The 23,678-nt window shown below is 35.5% G+C and overlaps 1 pseudogene; it reads left to right on the top strand.

Annotated features, from left to right (window-relative positions):
- Nucleotides 1-8,904: 8,904 nt before the first annotated feature.
- The window catches only part of LOC100685996, a 37,884-nt pseudogene continuing 23,110 nt past the window's right edge, over nt 8,905-23,678 (top strand).

Genomic DNA, 23,678 nt, shown 5'->3' with positions numbered 1-23,678 from the left:
GTCTATAGAACCTCCACAGCTGGTCCTTGGTATATAGGATAAAAGCTGTCATAGTAGAGAAAGCCTAATGTAAACCCCTCATATATCTCTTTCACAACTAAAAATGTTTCATTTTGGTGGTGGTGGCAGAGGTTAGTGCCACCCTCATAGCACTAAAGAATGTAGAGGTAGTAGCTACCATAATACCCTATCTAAATACATCATAGCCCTAATGAACCGTACAAGCCAAATGGATCCTGTACATGGCATTTGAAAACCACAAACTTAATCAATTACAACTATGTGCCAGATGTGGTATATTTACTACAGCAGATTAATATAGCCTCAGGTACAATCTATCTGGGAAACGTGATCTTTTCCACTTCTATCAGGAAAGAGGACCAGGAGTAGTTTATATTCATATGAGATGATATGGACAATCATACACATTTAGTCTTGCCCCCTTAACTCTGCAGCTTCTGTCATATATAGTCCAAATGAATCACCTGGATCATCTGTACATTCCACAAAACATCACAATGGCCCACTATATTGATGACATTATGTTATTCAGACCAGATGAGTAAGAACTGATAAACATATGGGAGATCTTGGTATGATACATGGGCTCCAGAGAGTCTATGAAAAACCTTATAAGGATTCAGGGACCTCACATAACAGTGAAGTTTTAAGGGGTCAAGTGATCTTCATATGCCAGAACATTCCCTCAAAAGTAAAATACAAATTATATCCTGGAGTTCTCACCACTAAGAAAGAATGACACCTGGTATGCCTCTTCAGGTTCTGGAGGTAGCATATGCCATACTCTGACAACTTCACTAAATGGCATGAGAGGCAGCCAGCTTTGACTGCAGGGGTAGGGACTACAGGAAAGAATTACACGTCATGGCATCAGGCTGTGGGCGAGCAGCTCTGCCTGCTAGCTATATGAACTAGTAGGCATTTTCTCAAGATTTGAAACAATTCTAAAAATGACTGTGATTTTGTAATAATTCAATACTATGTAAGTCAGGCAGACAGCACCGGTTGCTGAGAGCCTACCATCCTTTTTGTTTAAAATTTGGCTACGGGAAAGAAAGACATCATTTTCCACGTTACCACTCATGTGATTATTAGCCCCCATCTATATGAGGACAAGTCTAGATAATGGAAAAAAATAGTCATAAGTGAAGGGATTTCTCATAAGCTTTCAGAAACCAAAATAATCACTTGAAAAATGAAGGCTTTGATTAACTATATAGTTATTTCCTCTAAATAAAACAGTAGTCTTCAACTATTAGACCTCACAAGGACCTTCAAGGCCATCTAGTCCAAAGCTTTAATCTTACAAATGAAGAAACTGAGGCAAAAAAAAAGGAAAGGTTAAGGAATTTGCCTAATATATTTTCAATTTAAATTTTACCAAAGACTAATTTACATCCAATTATATTCCCATAAAACTAAGTCTAATCAATTCCATATTTAACAATTAAAAACCAAAATCAATCAAATCTAAAATGCAATCATGTAAAAGAGATTCATATATTAAATCATAAAAAATAGAACAGGTGATTAAGCAAGGATTCATTTGCTCAGCCATCTCCTTATCTGGAAACATAGTTCACATCACATGGTCTTTTCTTCTAACAAAATCTTTTACACAAACTCATGACACAAAGTTGCTAAAATTTATGTCCCCATTTCCCCTGATTAATTTATAGACTGAACATTATCACTTTTAATCATTTTATGAGACTGATATTTTTATGACCAGAAAAGGGCCTCAAGGTTATCTTTTGTGTTATAGGATTTGGTCTCTAAGCTCTACAAATCCAAACTTGATGGTCTGATGAGCCAGAGGAAAAAAATAACTTACTCCTCCCAAACCTATATAAGGCTAATGGCTGCCATAAAAGTCAGAAATCATTCAAGCAAAGGTTTCTGTTGATCAAATCCTACAGACTCCTTTTAATATAAATTTCTCTTGGCCTCTTTACTTAAACTTGGGTGCTCCCATTCCTTAGCTTAATTAATCACTCTCATAATTCCCTTTCTACCTCTCTAGCCATTTCTTCTCTTTACATCACCTCTACTTAACTCTTAAACACTAGAATGCCTAAGGATTCTATCCTTCCCTTCTTCCCTTCTTTATACTCTATAACAGATATTTTTAACAAAGCAGGTATGAATTTGAATAGTAAAAGTTAAATCTTTATCCACCAACCTCTAACTCAAATTCAGTATTCTCTTCAATCATGAAGATATACATTAAACTGTGGTAATATTACAGTAACTGTCACTCTATAACCATTCCTTAAAAATCAGATTTTTTTAATATCACATTGAAATTGTTTTTAAAGATCTCAAGATTGCCTTTATACTCATCACTTACTTCAAAAATACTATAGGAGAAACTATCACATAAAACATAACACAAGAAAGTACAAGAATAAAAAAGGAATAAAGTTTCATGGAGGCAGAGAGGAGAGTGTGTAACTCTCATTAGGAGAAATGACTGTTTTATAACTCTTATAAAAGTATTGCAACCTTAAACATCATCTTTCAACCACCTATATTTACATTTTCATTATTTCAATTTTATTCCTTATCACATGGATGACATACTATTTTATTTGACCTGTAATTTGTCATTATAGACATATTGTACTAGGTTCATCAAAAAACATAAAGAAAACAAAAAAAAATAAAGAAAACAAAAGCCTTTATAAATCTCATTACATCCCCACATATAACATAGAATGCCATGGGTTTTTTTTTATTTTTTTTTAATTGGAGTTCAATTTGTGCCATGGTTTTTTACTTCCTATTTTACTAATATAAAAAATTAACTTTCAAATAATGAAATTTATTATAGTAAAATTCCAGATTGATTGATAATAGATAGATAGAAATATAGATAGAAATATAGATAGATAGATAGATAATCACAGTTAATCACAGTTCTTGGATAAAATAGTAGTTGGAAACTTTGCATTCTTCTATTGCTAAGAAGTGAATAGCATTTTATTTTTCAAAATTTCCTGTGTGCATTGCTACTGCTAACCATTAACTTATCTAATTATGTCAAAATGGTATCTCTGAAGACAATGGTTCAATTCACCATGAATTCACAAATAGCTTTCACTCAATAGAACTCCACATTAGACCTTCCCTCTCATTTTCTCATGACAGAATTTCTAGTTCATGAATACAAGTCTAGGCTACAATCAAAAGTAAGTTCAAGGACAACGGTGAGTTTTCTGGGTTAATACACCCGATTTGTGAAGCCATTTTTGCCTCAGTTCTCACCCTAAGTCTTCTGAAAGACAGGCATGTCTGAGCAACATTAAAAACAATGGTGATTTATTCTCAAGTCAAATTTCTCTCCTAGTTCTGTATGCTTTTTTGTCATGGAGGTTTTGTAATGTTTGTCCTATACAATTATTTCTCTTCTGAGTCTGCCCCACCTCCCTGCCAGCCTGGGAGGACTCCCAAACAGAGATTGTGAATGCACCTCAAGATGCACTTTTTGACCTCCACTCTACACTGTACATGACTGTTTAATTTCCTATTTAACACAAATTAATCGTTGCATGCTCTAATGAGGCTGCAAAGGATCTCGCTCCAGTCCACAAGCTTGGAAGAGGTTACCCAGAGGTTGCCCAGATTGATGGTTCCAGGGTGGATGACCTGAAAATGAACTTTGGCTAAACTTTGCTCTTTGTGCACTTGGCAGTCTGTACTTGGGAAGTGCCAATTGTCTGCAGCAGACATTTAAAACTTCAGCCTAAGATTTTGTTTGGAGGTTAGCCTCCAGGAGAAAGGAGTGTGCGTGTGTGTGTGTGTGTGTTGGGGGCAGGGGGATTCTTTGTCAATCTTTTCAACTAGTTTTATGAATTGTTTTTCTAAGTGTTTTATTCTTTTTTATAACATCCAAGTTATATTTAAGGATAGAAAGTATTAGCCTAATTAAAAGTATCTTTTCTTTTCCATTTCCTTGCCTTCCAGGCACTGTACAAGTTAGAATTGTTTTTCAATTTGAACCCAATATACTATAATGCAACTTCTACAATGCCCTCCACTTAAGAATTTGGATAATATGCTTACAAATACTAGTTGGTTCCTGCAACCTATAGGCCATGTATTAAAGACATTTTACTAATTAAATATAATTTATCTTTGGTTTCTGTTGGCACTGAAGACAACTGTTTTGAAATCATTAAATTTCAACTCTGTGATATAAGACCACAATCTGTCCAGGAGATTTCCCCTAAACTAATTGTTCATCAAAATGAATATTAGAGAACTTTTTCTATTAATGTGCCTGTACAAAGCAACAAGATATTCTGAGAAATTATTTGAGTTTGACCTGCCCTAGCAGCTATACTGGATGCCCCATAAAACCACTTTTGAATAACATATAACTACTCTCCACTTAAAGATACATAAATAAAAATAATAGTGTTGTTTTATGTAATATTCTTCACTGTGTTTCCTCATAAGCAATTGATAAATATCACCATATCCTCACTAAGAATCATGAACAGGAAGAGGCAGCTCCCTATGAGAAATGGGAAAACTGACCTAGGAAATGGTTTAAATTACATGATGATAGATTTGAAGTAAGTCAACATTTCTTTTCATCTATTTTCTCTTGAAGTAACCTAGGCAATCCCAGGTGCTGGCCAACAACCTAGTCTCATGGTAGTTTCAGGTGGAAAAAAAAGCAAGCCTTACTGTATCCCTCTTTAGGTAGGCAGGAAAGGAGTTTGCATTTATCTTTTCTTGACCAAAATCGCTAGAAAAGTCTAGAAAAGTCTAAATAACATCTTAAAAAGTTACCATATGCTTGAACCAGGCTGATGTGCATATGAAAGACTCTCAGTATTACCCTAAAAGTTTAGGGCGACAATTTCATTTGTCCCCTAGAATAACCAGATTATTTCATCTTCTTAGGGATATTCTTCAAAAAACTGGAAATTTTTTTCTGGTTCCTTTAGAATACATCAGAGCCCCCACTGGGCTCCAGAGCAGATCATCATGGCATTTTGAAGTTATCCTTTCTAGTACTACTGTGCATTCCTAAAGTCAGGCTGCTCAGCCTAGAGACAAAGTGACTAGAAATTATTAAACCAATCCCCCTGATGTTTCCCTACATTTTTTTGACTGGATGGAGTTCACTAGTATCAACCTGTACCCCTGACTTCCATAGTTAGGCAGGGGTCAAGGAAGTCATCTTTCTGGACTGTAGCCAATCAGCACATTATCATCAGCAAACCCGCCTAAAGAACAAAATAGTGTTCTGTGGCTTTTACTGTCTCTTGAAATTATAATACCCTCAAGTAGATAGGATTTCGGAAGGAGTGCTGATAGAAACTCGTATCAATAATGTGCCCTTTTGGCTCTCTACTTCCCTTCACTTGTCCATTGAAATTCCAGGATCAGAATTGGAAACAGAACTTATGGGCAGACATAAAATAAAAGCCTGAGCACAGAGCTCCAGTGGTAGTGTTTCTGCAATACCCCATGCCCCTGAAAAACCAATGGACCAAATAATCCATGATATATTGTCCATGATAAAACTCCTTTATAAGAACAGGGCTTGACTGTTATAACCCACACTAAAGGCAAAAGCTGAAGTGAATAAAGCAGAAGCAGATCCTCTGATGGGCAAAGATACTCTGAGTTAATGTCAGGAATGAAGGGGGCAAAATGAACTGAGAAAAATATAATAACCTTTTTAACTTGGAGAGGGATAATACCTGCTAAATAGAATGACTTCCACAATTTAACATGAGGCATCACCAGCTCTTTTGGGGTCATTTCAAATCACACCAGGTGGTACTAACTTGGCTCTGAGGCAAGAAATTGAGACACGGTTATGATCAGGTACTTATCACAGTTTAGAATGCTAGAGAAAATGGGCCTGTTCTCCATGCTTCCATTTCTCACAGCTTTCACTCTTTTACCTTCCTCTACAGGGCAATTTGATATTAGTGATATTGCTGGTATGAACTGTCTTTTTCAAGTCACTGACTTATCTTTCGGTAGAAATTTAAGATGTGGGATGCCCGAGTGGCTCAGTGGTTGAGTGTCTGCCTTTGGCTCAGGGCGTGATCCCAAAGTTCTGTGATCAATCCCCACATCAGGCTCCTTGCAGAGAGCCTGCTTATCCTCCATTTGCCTATGTCTCTGCCTCTCTCTGTCTCTCATGAATAAATAAATAAATAATATTTAAAAAAAAGAAATTTAAGATGTGCCACCACTGCTCCTTTAAGACAAGGTTATAGACTTAGTGGAAAAGAATGATTGACACATTGTCTTTTGAGAGTGATTTTCAGAGTGTCTTCCAAACTCAATTTCATGTCAAGACTTCCAGCCATCAGGAAGCCCAGGTGGCTAAGCGGTTTAGCTCCACCTTCAGCCCAGGGCCTGATCCTGGAGACCCAGGGTCGAGTCCCACATCAGGCTCCCTGCATAGAGCCTGCTTCTCCCTCTGCTTGTGTCTCTGCCTCTCTCTCTCTCTCTCTCTCTCTCTCTCTCTGTCTCTCATGAATAAATAAATAAAATCTTAAAAAAAAAAAAAAAAGACTTCCAGACATCTGAATTCCCAAGTTATTCTATGTAGAGAGCTCTGGATGTTCTGTAGTCTTCTCCATTGGTCACATGGCTACTCCTCTTCTTTTTAAAACAGTTAAGAGAAGAGAGCCATTAACAAGGCCAAGACCACAGTGCAACCAAGAAATACAAGCAAAAGCTAATTCCATTTCCTTCTGTGATTAGTGTCCCTGAAACAGGTCATGAGTAAGTGAGAATGTAGCCTAGCTTGAGGTTAATTTTTTCATCCCAAATTATTATGGTGAATTGGTGTGGTACTATCAACTCTTACTATATTTTCAATTGATTTGCTGCTAAAATAGAAAAAAGCCTGACATACTAAGGCCATACAACCATTATGGAAATGAGAATTATTTACTCTACAAAGCATATTGTTAATTGTAAAATCCAATAACTGATTTTGAGTTAAATGATTGACACACTTGAAAAATTTGTGAGATGTGTTTTCATAAATCATTATTAGTCTACTAATCCTCAAGCAATGTATTCATATACAAAAATACATTGCTTCACCTTGTGTATTTGTACACATTCATTTAAAAATGACCAAAAGCTGAGGATCCCTGGGTGGCTCAGGGGTTTAGCGCCGCCTTCAGCCCAGGGCATGGTCCTGGAGTCCTGGGATCGAGTCTCACATCAGGCTCCTTGCTTGGAGCCTGCTTCTCCCTCTGCCTGTGTCTCTGCCTTTCTCTGTGTGTGTCTCTCATAAATAAATAAAATCTTAAAAGAAATAAAAAAACAAAAAAAATAAAAAATGACCAAAATTAAGAGGGGGCATGGTGGAACATGAGACTCTTTATCTCAGGATTGTGAGTTTGAGCCCACATTGAATCTGTAGAGAGAACTTAAAAATGAAATCTTAAAAAAAGGACCATAATTACAATTAAATACTAACTTCAACTTTTCATTAATCTGTATTTTTAATAGAAAACAGTGAAAGGGATTATAAGGGAAAGGAGGGGAACTGAGTGGGAAAAATTAGAGAGGGAGACAAATCATAAGAGACTCCTAAATCTGGGAGACAAAGGATTGTGGAAGGGGAGGTGGGTGGGGGGATGGCGTAGCTGGATGACAGGCACTAGGAGGGCACCTGATGGGATGAGCACTGGGTGTTATATGTCGGCAAATTGAATTTAATTTTTTTAAAAAAACCTGAAATTAAGAAAATAAGTAAGACCTCAGAGTGCTCCCCAGAGAAAATTTTTATTTCGATGGGATTCATGATTTTTAAGGATCTATCTATGAATCTCTGTATTATCATTATAGTCAGTCTTCTTTTATCTTTTTTCTACTGGCTTACATATTCCTTTGCTCTCCCTCTTTAGGGAAGGCAGCTTTCCTTTATATTATTCCCAATAGCGCTGAGGCATGAAGCAAACACAAGACAACCAGATACTAACTATTCATCAGGGTTAGGTGAAAGTCAGAACTATTCAACCGAAATTAATAAGAAGGGACGTAACAAACCCACCTTCTTATCATTCATTTGAAAGTCAGATAATATCAATTAGCATTTATCAAATAAAAATGGGCAGGTGAGGGTGACAATATCTTACCTATGTTTCGGGAACATTTGATGATGAATGACTCACTCATTAAATATTTTAAGTCAGCATTTCCTGAACACTCACAGACTATGTCTAAACAACTCCAAAAAAAATAAAAAAATAAAATAAATAAATAAATAAACAACTCCAAATATCCAGACAAAGCAGAAAAACTCAGTTGTGAAGCCACACCTGAGTGGACCCAAGCAGAGTATGATGAACACTTCACCAAGCTAGAGTCCCAACCTTTTAGCTGCTAATGTCTTAGGAGATAAGCATTAAATAAAGTTGACCTGGATTCTACTTATTTCAGGTTTAGTACAAAAATAATTTTCTAGGAAAATATATAACTCTTTTCTAAGGAGTTCTGGGACAATCTGCGTTAATTCCTATTGATCTCCACAAGGTGGGTACCATTAGACGCATCATAACTGGGCGACAGGTACAGAGGAGGGCACTTGATGGGATGAGCACTGGGTGTTACACTATATGTTGGCAGACCGTACCTCAATTAAAAAAAAAAAAAAGACCTATCATAAAGGGAAAAAATGAAAGCAATGAGAGACCGTAGAATGATTTGCTCAAATGAAGAAACTGAAAATAGAAATCTACATGCTGGAAACTTAGGACAGCATTTCATTCCACCATGCCAGACTATCTTTTATACCAAACTACTTATAGGAACATTCTGTATGTGGAATCATCACTGTTTACCAATTATCCAGATAAATGCATGTCTACTTAGTAGGCTTTCACCAATATGTGGGACATTCAGATGCAACCTCATAGAGCTTCAGTTCAGGAAACACAACCTTATGCCCCAAGGTACTTACTAGTAAGTCAGGAAAAGTGAAAGAAGTGAAAGAAGAATCTTTGACCTTGCAATTCCTGGTATATTCAGGTTTAAATTCACTATGAAAGTTCAGGATGCCTATATTTGATTTGAACACTGGATGTCAACACCGAGACCAGTGTTACAAGCTTGGAATAAAGTGTTGAAAGTCAATTTGGCTGGTAAGGTATAATTAATTTAGGTTATAACTACAAAACTGAATACATGGGATTTCTTAGCCTTCCAGTAAAATGGATAATAAACGCCAAAAAAAGATAATTGTCTACATTAAATGGTTATAAAATTGGAATTTTTTTTTAAATTCAACTAAAATTCAACTTTACTATTCAACTCAGCTGCATTTTTTCCCTTTTATTCATTCATTACATGCATAGATCTATGTGGAGCACCTGCTGCTATACACTAGAACTAAATTCATGGTGACTAAGTACTGTGCCAGGACTGAAGACACCAACAGGGAGCAAGTGGACTTTGCCCCTGCCAGCATGGAACTTACAGTTGGGGAAAGGAGATCCAAAGAGCACATTCAATACTCCATGATTCACAGGATCACAGAGTGTTATCAATGGGATACACCCTGCAGCATCTACTCAACCAGAGAGCCAGACAACAACCATGGAAGACATCTTTGTGACAAAGAAGAGATGTGCATGGATTAGGAAAGTATTTAGAAAACTGATTTGATTTTTAAATCAGTTTTAGCCTCACAGTGTGGTGGCTGTGAGGACTCTGGGGAGTAAAAAGGGAGAAGTTAACAAAAAACTCTGAGACTCCATGAGCATGACCTTACAATGCCTTCTTTTTGAAAAATAAATGAGTTTAGTAAAAAATGTAATGGATTTAATTTTACAAGATCTGTAAATCTTTTTCTGAGAAATGCTGCCCTGTATGGGAGACTCAATGAGTATTTGCTTTAATTCTACTTTCTTTTTTTTTTTAAAGATTTTATTTATTTATTTGAGAGAGAGAGATCATGCACACGCACACTCACATGAGGTAGCAGGGAGGGGGTGGGGGGAGGCGGGTGCAGAGGGAGAGGGAGAAACAGACTCCCTGCTGAGCAGGGAGCTGATGCAGGGCTCAATCCCAGGACCCCAACGTATTACCTGAGCCCAAGGCAGTCACTTAACCAACTGAGCCACCCAAGTACCACTTAACTCTAATTTCAAGAAATACATATAAATTGTTAAATGTCAAGATATAATCTGATTCAAAGTATTTCTTCACAAATATGCAATGAAGCTGCCAAATAGTACACAAGGATATTTAACTGGGCAAATTAAATTAAATAGATAATAACAGTAAAAAAAGAAAAAGTAGTGGTAAGGGCCCAGAGAACTGACTTGAAATTTGTAGTTTCCCTTTAAACAATAGCATTTTTAGTTGAAATATCACAAAACTGGTAAATTTGAGAAATTCTTATCTTAATATGATGCACATGCACTACTCAACATTTGCCAGGGAGATAATTAGAACTTTAGTTAATGAAAGTTCAAAAAATGAAATACTTAGACATAAATCTAACAAAATATGTAGATTTGATGTTTGTTTTCCTAGAGGTGCCATAATAAAGTTTCACAAACAAAATGGCTTAAACAACAGAAAATATTGTCTTATAGTTCTAGAGGCTAGAAGTCCAAGATCAGCATGTGAGCAAGGTTAGACTCCCTCTGATGGCTATGAGGAAAAGATCTGTTGTATGACTCTTTTCTAGCTTCTAGTAGTTTGCTGGCAATCGTTGGCGGTGCTTGATTCCTGCACACATGGATCTCTACTTTCATCTTGCATAGCATTCTCTGTGTGTGCTATCTCCAAATTTCTCCTTTTCTGAGGACACCAGTCATATTGAATTCAGGCCCAACCTAATGATCTCATTTTAACTTGATTAACTCTCTAAAGGCCCTGTATACAAATAAGGTTACTTTCTGAGGAAGTGGGGATTAGGACTTCAACATCTGAATCTGAAGGACACATATCAATGCTGAAAACTACAGGGCATAGATGAAATCTGTAAAGGTAGGAGCATACTGGGTTCAAGGACTAGAAGACTCAACATAGTAAAGATGTCAATTCTCTCCAAATCAAGGTATAAATATAACTCAATTCCAATCCAAATACCAGCAAAAAAAATTTGTATATATAGTCAAGTATATTGTAAGATTTATATGAAAGGCAAAAGAAGTAGAACAGCCAAAACAATTTTGAAAAGAATAAGGTTGAAGGACTCATACTACCCAATTTTAAGACTTACTATAAAAATATAATAATTAAGAGTGTAATACTTATGATGGAACAAACATATCTGGGTGTTATTCTGTATGTTGGCAAATTGAACACCAATAAAAAATAAATTTATTATTAAAAAAATAGATCAATGAAACAGAATAGAGCACAAAAATGCACATTTTTCCCAATGATTTTTTATAAAAAGCATAAGGGCAACTCAGAGACAGGATAATCTTCCAACAGTGGTGTTGGAATAATTTGACATCTGTATGCCAAAATAAAATCTCAACCTAAATGACACATCTTATTCAAAATTTAATTCAAGAAGAGTCACAGGTCTAGATGTCAAATCCAAAAGTATAAAACTTTTAGAATAAAACAAATTCTAGTAGGAAAAGTTGTTCTTTGAAAAGACACCAAAAGTTCAACCATGTAAGAAAAAAATTGATAAACTGGACTTCAAAATTTTAAAGTTTTGCTCTGCAGAAAATACTGTTATAAAAAAAGAAAAGATAAGCTACAGACCATGAGAAAATATTTTTAAACCACATAACTGAAAAAAGACTTGTACCAAAAATGTATAAAGAAATCTGAAAACTTGAGCACATTTTTAAATAGGCTAAAGATGTGAACAGACAGTGAATAAAAGAGGACATATGTAAAGCAAATAAATTCAGAATTGTAGAATGCTTTAATTTCTATTCTTTCCTCCCTTTATAAGTTAATTGTGTAAGCATTTTATTTCCATTTTATTTGATCTAATTTCTCAAATTATTCAATATTTATCATATTCATTTATAGTTAATATCTGTTTAAATTTAAAGTCAAGTTTACAAATCTATTTGTTCAACACTCTTATACCTTACTCCTTTTCCCTAGGTTAATATCCTTCTTGCTATAGTAAGAAACTTGTTTTGTTTGTTTGGAAATGTATTTTTCCCAGGACACCTGGGTGAGGCACAGCGGTTAAGCATCTGCCTTTAGCTCAGGGTATGATCCCGGAGTCCCTGGATCAAGTCCCACATCAGGCTCCCTGCTTCTCCTTCTGCTTTTGTTTCTGCCTCTGTGTGTGTGTGTGTGTTTCTCATGAATAAATAAATAAAATCTTTACCCCAAAAAATGTATTTTTCCCTAACTCATGGATAGTTAGAAGTTTAGATACAGATTTCTAGGTTAATAATTCATTTGTTTCACCATTTTAAAGACTATATTGTCCTCTGGCTTCTTACTGTTACTGAAAAGTTTACAGCTTAGTCTAGCTGGAATTCTTTTATAGATAATCCTTCTTTTCTTTGTTTTTGTTTTCAAGATTTCTCATTTGGCCTTTGGCGTTTTGCAGTTTTGCTTGATGTCTGAGGTATGAGAAAAATTTTATTTATCACCCCTGGGACACATTGTGATACTGAAAAACTTTCCCTTATTATCTTTATTCATTCCTTCTGGAAGTCCTAATAGGCATAGATTGAACCTTTTATTTTTACCCTCCATTCCTCTTTTGTAATTTCCAATCTGTAACTCTCTTTGCTGCATTCTGGATAATTTCCTTAGACTTGTTAATTTCTCAGTTTGGGGGTTTAACCCTCATCTTTGCATGAAGCACAGACCATGGTTACCCATTCTAAAAGAGCTCTTTTATTCCACCCAAAATCCAAGCCAAGAGAAAATGGCAGATATCTTTCTATTCTCCCTTTTGCTGAAGTTGTAATGTTCCGAGTATCTTAACATTATGTGGAGATTTCAATTTTAATTGACCTCATTGGATAAGCCCAAATCCTAATCTGCCATCTTCATGTGAGCAACAATGAAGTACTTATATTACAATCTCTATCAACCAATTTACCTCCCATTCCCATACCCGGTAGCTACAGCAGCAGGTACTGGCTCCCCACCAAGGCTTATTCCTAGAACTTAGTGATTACTTTCCAATGAGATCAACCACACATTCAAACGTGTTAGTTATTTTTTAGTTATTTGTAGTAGTAGAATTTTTGTGTTTTACTTTGGTTTTGTTCTCTAGAACAGTACTTTTCAACCACTTTTTCATCAGGGTTACACATTCTAAAATAATATTTATTTGACATTCTGGGATTAAACAGAAGAGGCTAAAGCTGACTTTGTCACTTACCAGTCAAATGACTTTGAACAAGTTACTTAACATATCCATACCTCAGTTTCCCCACCTATAAAAATAGGCATCAGAGTAACTACTTCATAGTGTTGTTATGAGAATTAAATCAATTAATATCTATCAAGTGATTACAATGGTGGCTGGCACTTTGTAAACGTTGAGTATTTGTTATATAAAAATGAAAATAAAATGTTAGTAGTCTTCTGTTGTATTAATCGGTGAATTTAAAACAAAGAAATTCCATTTTGCTTTAAAATCCAGTGCCTATTGTGTAGATAGAGGATTAACAAGAACCCAAAGTATTTTTATTTAAAGTCACTAGGTTAACACGCCTGAAGTTGAACAGTAACATTCACTCAATTCTGTTCCCATCATTCAACAACAACCCTTCCCCGTCCCATATATTCACCTTGTCACTCACATGTCTCAAATTCTTATAAGCAAAAAATTGTAAATGACAAGTAAAGTGACTACTGCATCTCTCCATTTCCTACTCAGAGAAGCACTCAGAGTTTCTAGGAAACACACAAATCCCAAAAGGAAATGACATTAAGGGATTAAAGGGGTTTGCTTTTTATTATCTTCCTTCTGACTTCCCTGGACCAACCACTTTCGCATATTGCTTCTTGAAGTCTCTGTCAGTCAGCACTGGTCAGGTGGAGAGTAACTTCTGGGCAAACATGCTGAGATTTCTACTGATCCATATATTTCTGCATCTTTGTAGAAAAAGCCAAATTTTCAATTATTCTTATAAATACGGTAAGCTTAGAATCAAACCTCTTCCTTTCATTTGAATGGGCTTCTAATACTTGCATTTCCACTTCTCAGTTTGGCTCACAGTTACTCAACAGCTGATGCAACGTCTGTCACATCCTTTCTTAGGCTATTAAAACTTTCTTTTTTCTCCCAACAAAGTGTTTCAAGGAATGCTTCCCTAACTGTTCTTTTAAAGGAATAAAAAAAGAAATAATTAGCCTTTAAGCTAAATCTTACCTAACCATGGGTAAGTTTAAAAAGTCAAAGCAAAGAGGGGTGCCTGGCTGGCTCAGTTGGTAGAGCATGTGACTCGTGATCTAGGGACTATGGATTTGAGCACACGACAGGTGTAGAGTTTAATTAAAAATAAAATATTTTTTTAAAAAAAGTCAAACCAGGGAGGAAATACAGTCACAATTACAATAAATAAATAAATAAATAAATAAATAAATAAATAACTCACAAATTAACCACAAAGTAGAGTTCAGAGACATGGCAATAAGTCCAACATAGGTGCTTCTCCTTGAACTGATACCAATGATTGTTTCCTCTGTTAAAGACCATATGATGGAGTTTTCATGTTATTTCATCGGAAAAAAATATATACATTTAAATACTAGAGCTACAATCAGGGCCGCAAGAGACTCACACCATCAGAGTTAGGGACTGGTGTGGCCAACAGAGGGAATACAAACTCACACCCAGCACTTACGTGAAAGAGCAAGCAAAATCACCTGACCTATTTAAATACCACTTCCTCTTTGCCCAGGGGTAAATATGATCAGATTTTATTCTCTGTATCCATGATGATGGAAAAGCTTGGTCTTACGGGTTACCAACATATCAAAAAAAAAAAAAATTAAAAGAGAAAAGAAAGGAGAACGGTACTTGGGTCAGTGACAATTCAAAGCCTAACTTAAATTTCACAGAGAAATAATTATGAGAGAGGGTCATAAAGTAGAATTTGACATAAATGATAAAAAGTCTCTGATTTACAGGCTACTAAATCTGCTTATTGATGCTTAAAATGACTAAACATTTCATAACATTATTGTTTCCAGAATATCAGAAATGTTTTTTTCATTTAAAAATCTTGAAGACTTTTGCTAAAAAGACATTCTTTTAATATATCAAAAAAATGAAAACATGCAATTCAATACATCCAATCCATACTGTTTTTCAAATTGTTCTAAAGAGCTCAAGAGTTTGGGATTATTCAAGATTCAACGGAGACATGATAGTTGTCTTCAACTATATGAATGTCTGCCATTTAGCAGAAGAATTCAGTTTATTGGAACTAGGATCAATGATTGAAGTTGATAGAAAGGCATATACTAGTATAAAATATACAGTATAGTTTTTTGACAGAGCTGCCAAAGTATGAAACAGGCTCACTTATGACATAGGAATTCTCTATCACTGGATTTATAACTAGAAAAATGGTACGTGAAAGCATCTGGTACACCTGAAACTAGTACATAACATACTGTATGTTAACTATACTAAAATTAAAATATATATATTCAGAGAGAGAGGAAAAGTAATTCATTAAAAAAATGAAATTTAAAACAACAAAAAAGAAAGAACCTGACATACAGTAGGTTCTTGAGGTTTATAAGCTTAAATCATACTCAACCTGAGTATTCTCTATTAGGACACTATTACTATAATTTGACTGAGCTCATTTCTAAGATAGCTCTAGTTCTAAAAGTCAGTGAGCTCTAGATGTAAGTTTCTGTCCCCACAGAAACTTGATGTGGGCCACATCAATCCCATAACTCTTGTAATGGGAGAGCCTCTCATTGCCCTGACTATAACTCTGTACCTAAATGTACTGACTTTTTTCCAACAACATGACTCCTAAACACAAGCCAACTCTATCATATGTCCTTGAAAGAGGAAACAATCGTTGGTATAAGTGCAAGAAGAAGCACCTGCACTGGACTTACTGTGTGGTCACCAAATTCTACTTCATGGTTAATTCTGCAATGCTTTCAAATAATTAAAGATAACTGAATAATAGTTTGAATGTTTTTCAAATTACTAAGAACAATCCATTGTAGCATTGTGAGAAAAGATCAATTCTTCTTAGAAGACCTCTAGCAACATACTTTGGAATAGGTGCATGTATTATGTGTACAACATGACAAAGTAAGTTTTCCTCTTTATCAGGGGTCAACAACTTTTTCTGTAGAGAGCCAGAAAATAAATATTTTAGCTCTCAAAGGCCATGTGGACTCTGTCACAACTACCCAGTTCTACTATTACAGCATGGAAGCATCAATGGGCAACACGTAAATGAATGAGTATGCCTGGGTTCCAATGAAACTTTACAAAAACAGGAGCAAGCCACAATTAGGCCACAGTGCATCATTTACCAACCATTGCTGTGCATCATAACACTGCAGATATTACACAAGGTCAGAGAAAATATATGATTTTTCATATCACAAGCTTTTAATAGAGGCCTTTGAAAACTTATGTGTAAATTCAATGAATAATTGATTCATATTTGTAGCAGAGTAATAAACATTTGAGAAAAAAAATCAAAAAATACTAAAGAAAACCTCCAGCTCCTTAGATGTAACAAGGTAGTTTGTCAGACTTTCTGATGATCTTTTATCCTGTGCATGTTTTATGTTACACACTAGAGTTACATAACTGTATATACAATTTTATATGTTTTTTAAATTAATATTAAACATGAATATTTTCTTGTCACTAAAAACCTTCATTAACATCATTCTAATGGCCACATAGTATTCTAACACATGAATACCATAATTTACTTAACCTTCCTGTAATGTCTAACAAATATTTATAAATTTTACATTTTATAAAAGTACTTTATACTATGGAAAATGTAAACATGCAAAAAGCACCCATGTTCCAATAAAGAAGATCTATGAGAAAAACCTGAGCCTTCTGTGAAACATGAACACACTCGCCTTTTCCTAGGCTTCCTCTTAAAATGACAGCAAAGGAATGTAGGAGACAAACTCACAAAGACAAACAGGAGAGGAAATGACAGGAGACAAGAGATGTCAACAGGTTGGGGAAAGAGGAAAGTAGATAGATGAGAGGCACCTAGGCTTAGCAGGTACCTGCAACTTTCAGAAAAAGTAGAAAAGGGAAGACGCAAGTCACTGTAATACCAAACATTTCCACTTTGGTACCATTTCTTGTTTCATTTCCCTACCATCCTCATTAATCTCCTCAAGCACATTTTATCATACCTCTTTTAAATTCATGATAATTCTGCTTTGATAATCTGCTTTAGGATCATGTAAGATAGATACATTGTCCAATTTGTTTTTATATTAGTTAAATATGGCTAACCTATTATTACAGAAAGATCTAAAAATGCAGTCGATTATGAAAGATAGACACTTAATTTCTTCACTTAATAGATCTGAGGAAAACAGTTGTCAGCGGGGTAGCTATGCCCCATGCGACCATTCTGAACACCAGATTCCTTCCCTTTAGTGCTCGTTCATTCCTGGGTCACTGGAACCATCAGCAGAGTTGAAGATGGTTCACCATCAGGTCAGAGTCCTAGCCAGTGGAGGGAGCGAGAAAGTCTGCAAGAAGCATGCCCAGGACCAACATGTATCATTTCTGCTTATATCCCATTGATGAAAACTTAATCACATGGCCACATCTAGCTGACCGGGAGACCTGAAAATGTTACCTAACTTAGCAAGGAAAGAATTAATTTTGCAGAAAGCTAATGGTAGCCACCATAGTTGTCTTTCTTTTTTGTGAGTTGTACTCCTCAGGCATCTACTTGTTTTCGCTTGTGAGCTTATATGAATATTTAAAGCGGCCAAGAGCAAGTGCCCACTTTCATCTCTTCCTCACCATAATGCCTACCATGTTACCAGTCAGCAGACTTTTGCACTAGAAAAGGGGTCACCACCACTGATACCTGCCACGTGAGGAAGTGATGCAGTGATTGCTCACGGAGGGGAAAAGCAAGAGTATACTTAGAGAAGGCTTCTTCCCACCTATTCACCACCCTGTCAACCAGGCTGCAGGCAAGACTGCTGTGTTCTGTGCATGTGTGTGTCCTTGTGCAAGTTATTTAAACTATTACATTATCAAGTCCTAGCTTCCCATTAGTAAAGAGGAGATAATAGTAACTATCAACAAGGGGTATTTGGGGATTAAATGCACACATATGTAAAAATCTTACTATCCTTCCTGAAACATATAAGGCAGTCAATAAATGTTAACCATTATGTTTCTCTACCTCAAAGAGATGCTAATAGAATGTTAAGAAATCTGAGATCTGGTCTGTGACAAGGTCACTTTGTGTTTATGATGAAATCACCTAACAATAAATATCTTGGTCAAGTCACAGAAAACTAGATATATCTAGGGAGCTAACAATAAATTCTAGAGCTCCTTTCTAGCTATTACCTACTCTGATACAAAATGAAACCTGTCAGTGTGATCTGCATTTCTAGGACATCCCAGGGTAGCCATGATACATTTTGTGCCTGAGTAAACTACCTTGTCCAAATGTCTAGGAAAAGATTCTACTGTCTCATCAACAGAAAAGACTACAAACAATTCAGATCCATATCACGATTGCATCACTAGAAACTAGAAACAATACCATTTGGATTAGTCTGAGAAGACACGGACAGAGATAAACAAACAGATGGCACACTACTACATAGCATGGATATCTGGGATTTCATCATTCCTAGAGTGTTGATGTAAAAATATATTTTCTTTCATGAAATGATGATGTCAGTAGGTACGGTTGGGGAGTTTTGTTATTGAACATCCTCAAAGAATGTAAAGTTAACTATCCTTTGTTATTTTGTTCCTCAAATTTTTAAAAAAATGTTATGTCAATAAATTCAAGATCCTAGAACTACCTCCTAATGACTAGATAGATGACTCAAATTGCTCCAGCATGAAAGGACTGATTCATTATTTCCTTATGGTTGTCCAATATTTTTTACGATTCTATACATGGAGTCTCATATGAACTATGCCTCCTTTTTCTGAACATCCTCAAAACAGTGCTATTGGATTTTGATTTGATTTCAATATCAGAGACAGACATTCTGAAAAACTTCCTAATATGAAACACATATATGGTAAAAACAACAACAACAACAACATGACATCTCTGAAGGCTCAAAGCAAAGTAGTTGAAAACCAGAAGTTACCATAGTTGAGAGTGTTAGCTGCTCTTGGATTACAACAGCTACACACCAGGGATAGAAGATATGACCTGGACCTGCAAAGATGAGAACCCCAATATAAAGTTTGGAAATTGGCAGAATTACAGCATTAATGAAAAGGTAGACCAGGAAAAAAACTCTTTTCACCAAAAAAAAAAAAAAAAAGTGAAAAAAAAATTATCTATTTCAGCCTAGGCTTCGAGTGGGGAAAAAGTCTCTTTTGAGAATTTGTAGCTACAGGCTTTCCCTCACAAAGATTTGAGGTTCAAATTTATACTACCTACGTGTGATCCAAGAAATGCCAGACTGAAAATTAATCTAAGGTGGACTTGGCATGCTGGGACCCTTGTTACAGCAAATGTAATCATAATCCAGGCCTTATGGAGTTTCCAAAAACATTGCCTAGCCAAAAATAATCTCACAACCCAAATTTCACACATAAGAAATAAGTTACCATGAGACAGTATCAGCAGAAATACCAAACAGTACATTAGACTCCTATGAACTTATATTTATTATGATTGGATTTAGAACTTACAAATAAAAGAAATAAATATTCTTAATGGTAAAGAATTACAACATGGAATCAAAGATATGACTGGGAATAAGACAATGTCAAAATAAGACCAAACATACTTTTTAAAGAACCAAACAAATCACGTAGAAATGAAAAATATGAGCACTGATTTATGGTCACCATTGTTTTGAGTTGTAGGGGGATTCAAACACAGGAGTAAAAGGTGTTATAAACATATGCACATTCCTGTCATGTTCTGATTTACATTTGCCTGACATTGTCCTGTATTTCTAGCCTTATCGACCTTTAAAATAACAATAGATAAAGGGTCTACTCCGACTTCAGCCCACCCCCTTTTTTATACTCCAGAGTAGTTTTCTTTCTCTCTCTCTTTTTAATTATAGTTGACATATTGTATTAGTTTCAAGTGTACAACACAGTGATCTGACATTTATATATTACAAAATGATCACCGCAATAAGTTTAGTTACCACCTGTCACCACACAAAGTTATCACAATATTATTGATTATATTTCCTATGCTGTACTTTACATCCCTGTGACTTACTTATTTTATACCTGGAAGTCTGTATGTCTTAATCCCCTTCACCTATTTCACCTATCCTCCCACCCTTCTCCCCTCTGGCAACCACCAGTTTGTTCTCTGTATTTATATCTATTTCTATTTCAGTTTGTCTGTTCATTATTTTTGTTTGTTTGTTTGTTTAGATTCCATATATAGTGAAATCATATGGTATTTTTTCCTCTGATTCATTTTATTTGCATAATACCTTCTAGGTCCATCCATGTTGCCACAAAAGGCAAGATTTCACTTTTTTGCAACTGAGTAATATTCCACTCTATATATACACTACATCTTTTTTTTTATCTATCAATGGACATTTAGGTTGTTTCCATATCTTAGCTATAATGGACAGAGGGGTGCATAAATGTTTTTGAATTAGTGTTTATGTTTTCTTCAAGTAAATTCCCAAAAGTAGAATTGCTGATATTTCTATTTTAAATTTTCTTTGCTTTTTAAGTTTTTGTTTTAATTCCAGTTAATTAATTAACATAGCGTTATATTAGTCTCAGGTGTACAATATAGTGATTCAGCACTTCCATACAGCACCCATGCTCATCACAAGTACATCCCTTAGTCCCCACCACTCATTTAATCCATTCCCTCCTGCCCTCTGGTAACCATCAGTTTGTTCTCCATAATTAAGAATCTGGTCCTTAATATGTCTCTCTGTCTTTTTTCCCCTCTTTGCTTCTTTGTTTTGTTTCTTAAATTCCACATAAGAGTGAAATCAAATGGTATTTGTCTTTTTCTGTCTGACTTATTTCACAGAGCATTATATTCTATAGCTCCACCCATGTCATTGCAAATGGAAAGATTTCATTCTTCTTTATTATGGCTGAATAATATTCCATTGTGTACATATACTTACCTCTTCTTTATCCATTCATCAATCAACAGACACTTGGGCTGCTTCCATAATTTGGCTATTGTAAACAATGCTACAACTATAGGGGTGCACATATCCCTTTGAATTAATGTTTTTGTATTCTTCGGATAAATATCCAGTAGTGTTGTTGGATCATTTATGTTGCATCCATATTCCAGCTATTGTAAAAAAAACATGCTGCGATGAACATAGGGGTGCATATTATCTTTTTGAATTAGTGTTTATGTTTTCTTCAAATTAATACCCAAAAGTAGAATTACCAGTATTTCTATTTTAAACTTTTTGAGGAATCTTCATATTGTTTTCTATAGTGGCTGTACCAGTTTACTTTTCCACTAACAGTATGCAAGGGTTCCCTCTTCACATCCTCACCAACACTTATTGTTTCTTGTCTTTTTGATACTAATGATTTTGACTGGTATGGGGTGATATCTCATCATAGTTTGATCTGCATTTCCCAGGTGATTAGTGATGTTAAGGAACTTTTCATATGTTTGTGGGCCATCAGTATGTCTTCTTTAGAAAAACATCTATTCAGTTCCTCTGCCCATTTTTTAATCACATTGTTTGCTTATGTTGCTCCTTTTTAGAGCTTTTTGGAACAAACCTAATATACAAAATATATGGAATTATAATTACCATCCTAGATTGAGGATAGTGATGGTGGATAGAAAGGGGAGAATCATTCAGGTAGGTCCTTACCAGCATGAGTTCCACATAACAGTCCCTGGGACATAAGACCCTAGAGCTCCCTACTGCCCAGTTTGAAATATTCTGCTCTGGTACAGCTGACTACCATGCTGCCTCAATTGCTTTTTCTTCTTCACTTCCTGAAGGTACAATCCCTGGGTGGTTTTATCATAAGAAAGAATTATCTTTTTAGCAAATGACTAAAAGATTTTAAATGTAAGGTATTTTTGTTTTTATTCCCAAATGTTCAGTCATTTTAATATCATTTGCCTCTAAACTAACACTATTAAATATAGTTAAAGAGGATTTCTTTCTCCACGATAGATGTAGGATTTATTAGAATAATTCATTGTTCCCTAAAGACAGTAATACACATATATTGCAATTGTTGCAAATCACATAGTTATCATCTTTCCTGGGGTTTTTTTCTACTGAAGCCTTGTTTTGCACAATCAAAATTTAGCAACTTCATTAAATGCATTGCCTGATGCACCTGTTTGGACTCTGGGTATCATTTTCTTTTCTCCGACACATTTTTATTCAAGATGTGCTGTATTTCCCAGAGGCTGTCTGGGGACTTTGAGACATCTGTACCCAGCAGTTTGCTTAAACCAACAAAAAGTATTGAAGCAAAAATCAAACTTTGGGGCATTGATTTAACCATTCCTTTTCAAGTATCCTAGATTGATGAAACATGTCAGCCCTGATACATTCACCATCACTGTTCAATGCTTAGAATAACTATTAAAGCAAAACTGACTACACTCTAATGAAAGCTGTCACTGGGAGTGGAGTGAGGACCATGAGGAGAAAACAATGCAGGAAATATTATGAAAAACTTTGATTTGAATGGAGTGACTATGAGGGAAACAGTTCAAATGCCAGAAATAATATCATGCAAGATAATTTAATCTATATAAGTGACTGTGTACAAGTAATTAACCCTATTAATAAAGAAGTAAGCATCCAACTGAGGAAGATATAATAAGATCAAGCTTTTCAGTTCTCAGCATATAGTTCAGTTCTATGATCCCAATTTTCTGAAAGTTTCCTTTTATCACATGTGAATGTGCAGTGATCATTTCACTGGCTCTCTTCAATGAGTTTATGAATTTAGATTTGAAGAACTATGTACAAACAAAAGGGATAGAAATAATGGAGTAAGCAAAAGGGAGAAAGTATGGCTAACAAATGAAAATTCATTTGCAAATCTTAATGAACATCTTCTAAGAGCCAATTTTTGGTCTCTGAGTCTCACATCAGCTTTTCCAAATCAGATTTTTTTTTTTTTAAAGGCACGCTGGGGTAAGGGGAAGAGGTGAGAAAAATTAACACACAAGACCATGACCAGTAGGGGGCAGGATGGCTTTAATATTTATACTGAGAGTATTTTAAAAGCCTCCAGTGTATTTCCATATCCTGATGGCAAAAGTGGCTGCAGTTCATCATTCCTCCCTGTCCACATCCTTGGCAATCTGATAGTGAAGCTCCTCCCATCTTGACTTTGGACTTGCTTTGTGACTTACTTTGTCCATCAGAATGCAGAAGCAGTGATGCTGGCTAGTTCTGAGCCTATGGCTCAAGAGGCCGTGCTTTCCACTCACTCACCCTTGTAATTTTGCCAGTAGAGACGAAACGAGTTCAGCCTAGCCTGGCCAGATAGACGAGTCAGGCCGACTCCAGCTATACTC

This window comes from Canis lupus, chromosome 3 (assembly GCF_011100685.1).
Source record: "Canis lupus familiaris isolate Mischka breed German Shepherd chromosome 3, alternate assembly UU_Cfam_GSD_1.0, whole genome shotgun sequence".
NCBI classification, from domain to species: domain Eukaryota; kingdom Metazoa; phylum Chordata; class Mammalia; order Carnivora; family Canidae; genus Canis; species Canis lupus.
Note: the sequence above shows the minus strand (reverse complement) of the source record. Positions and strands in the feature narration are given on the sequence as shown.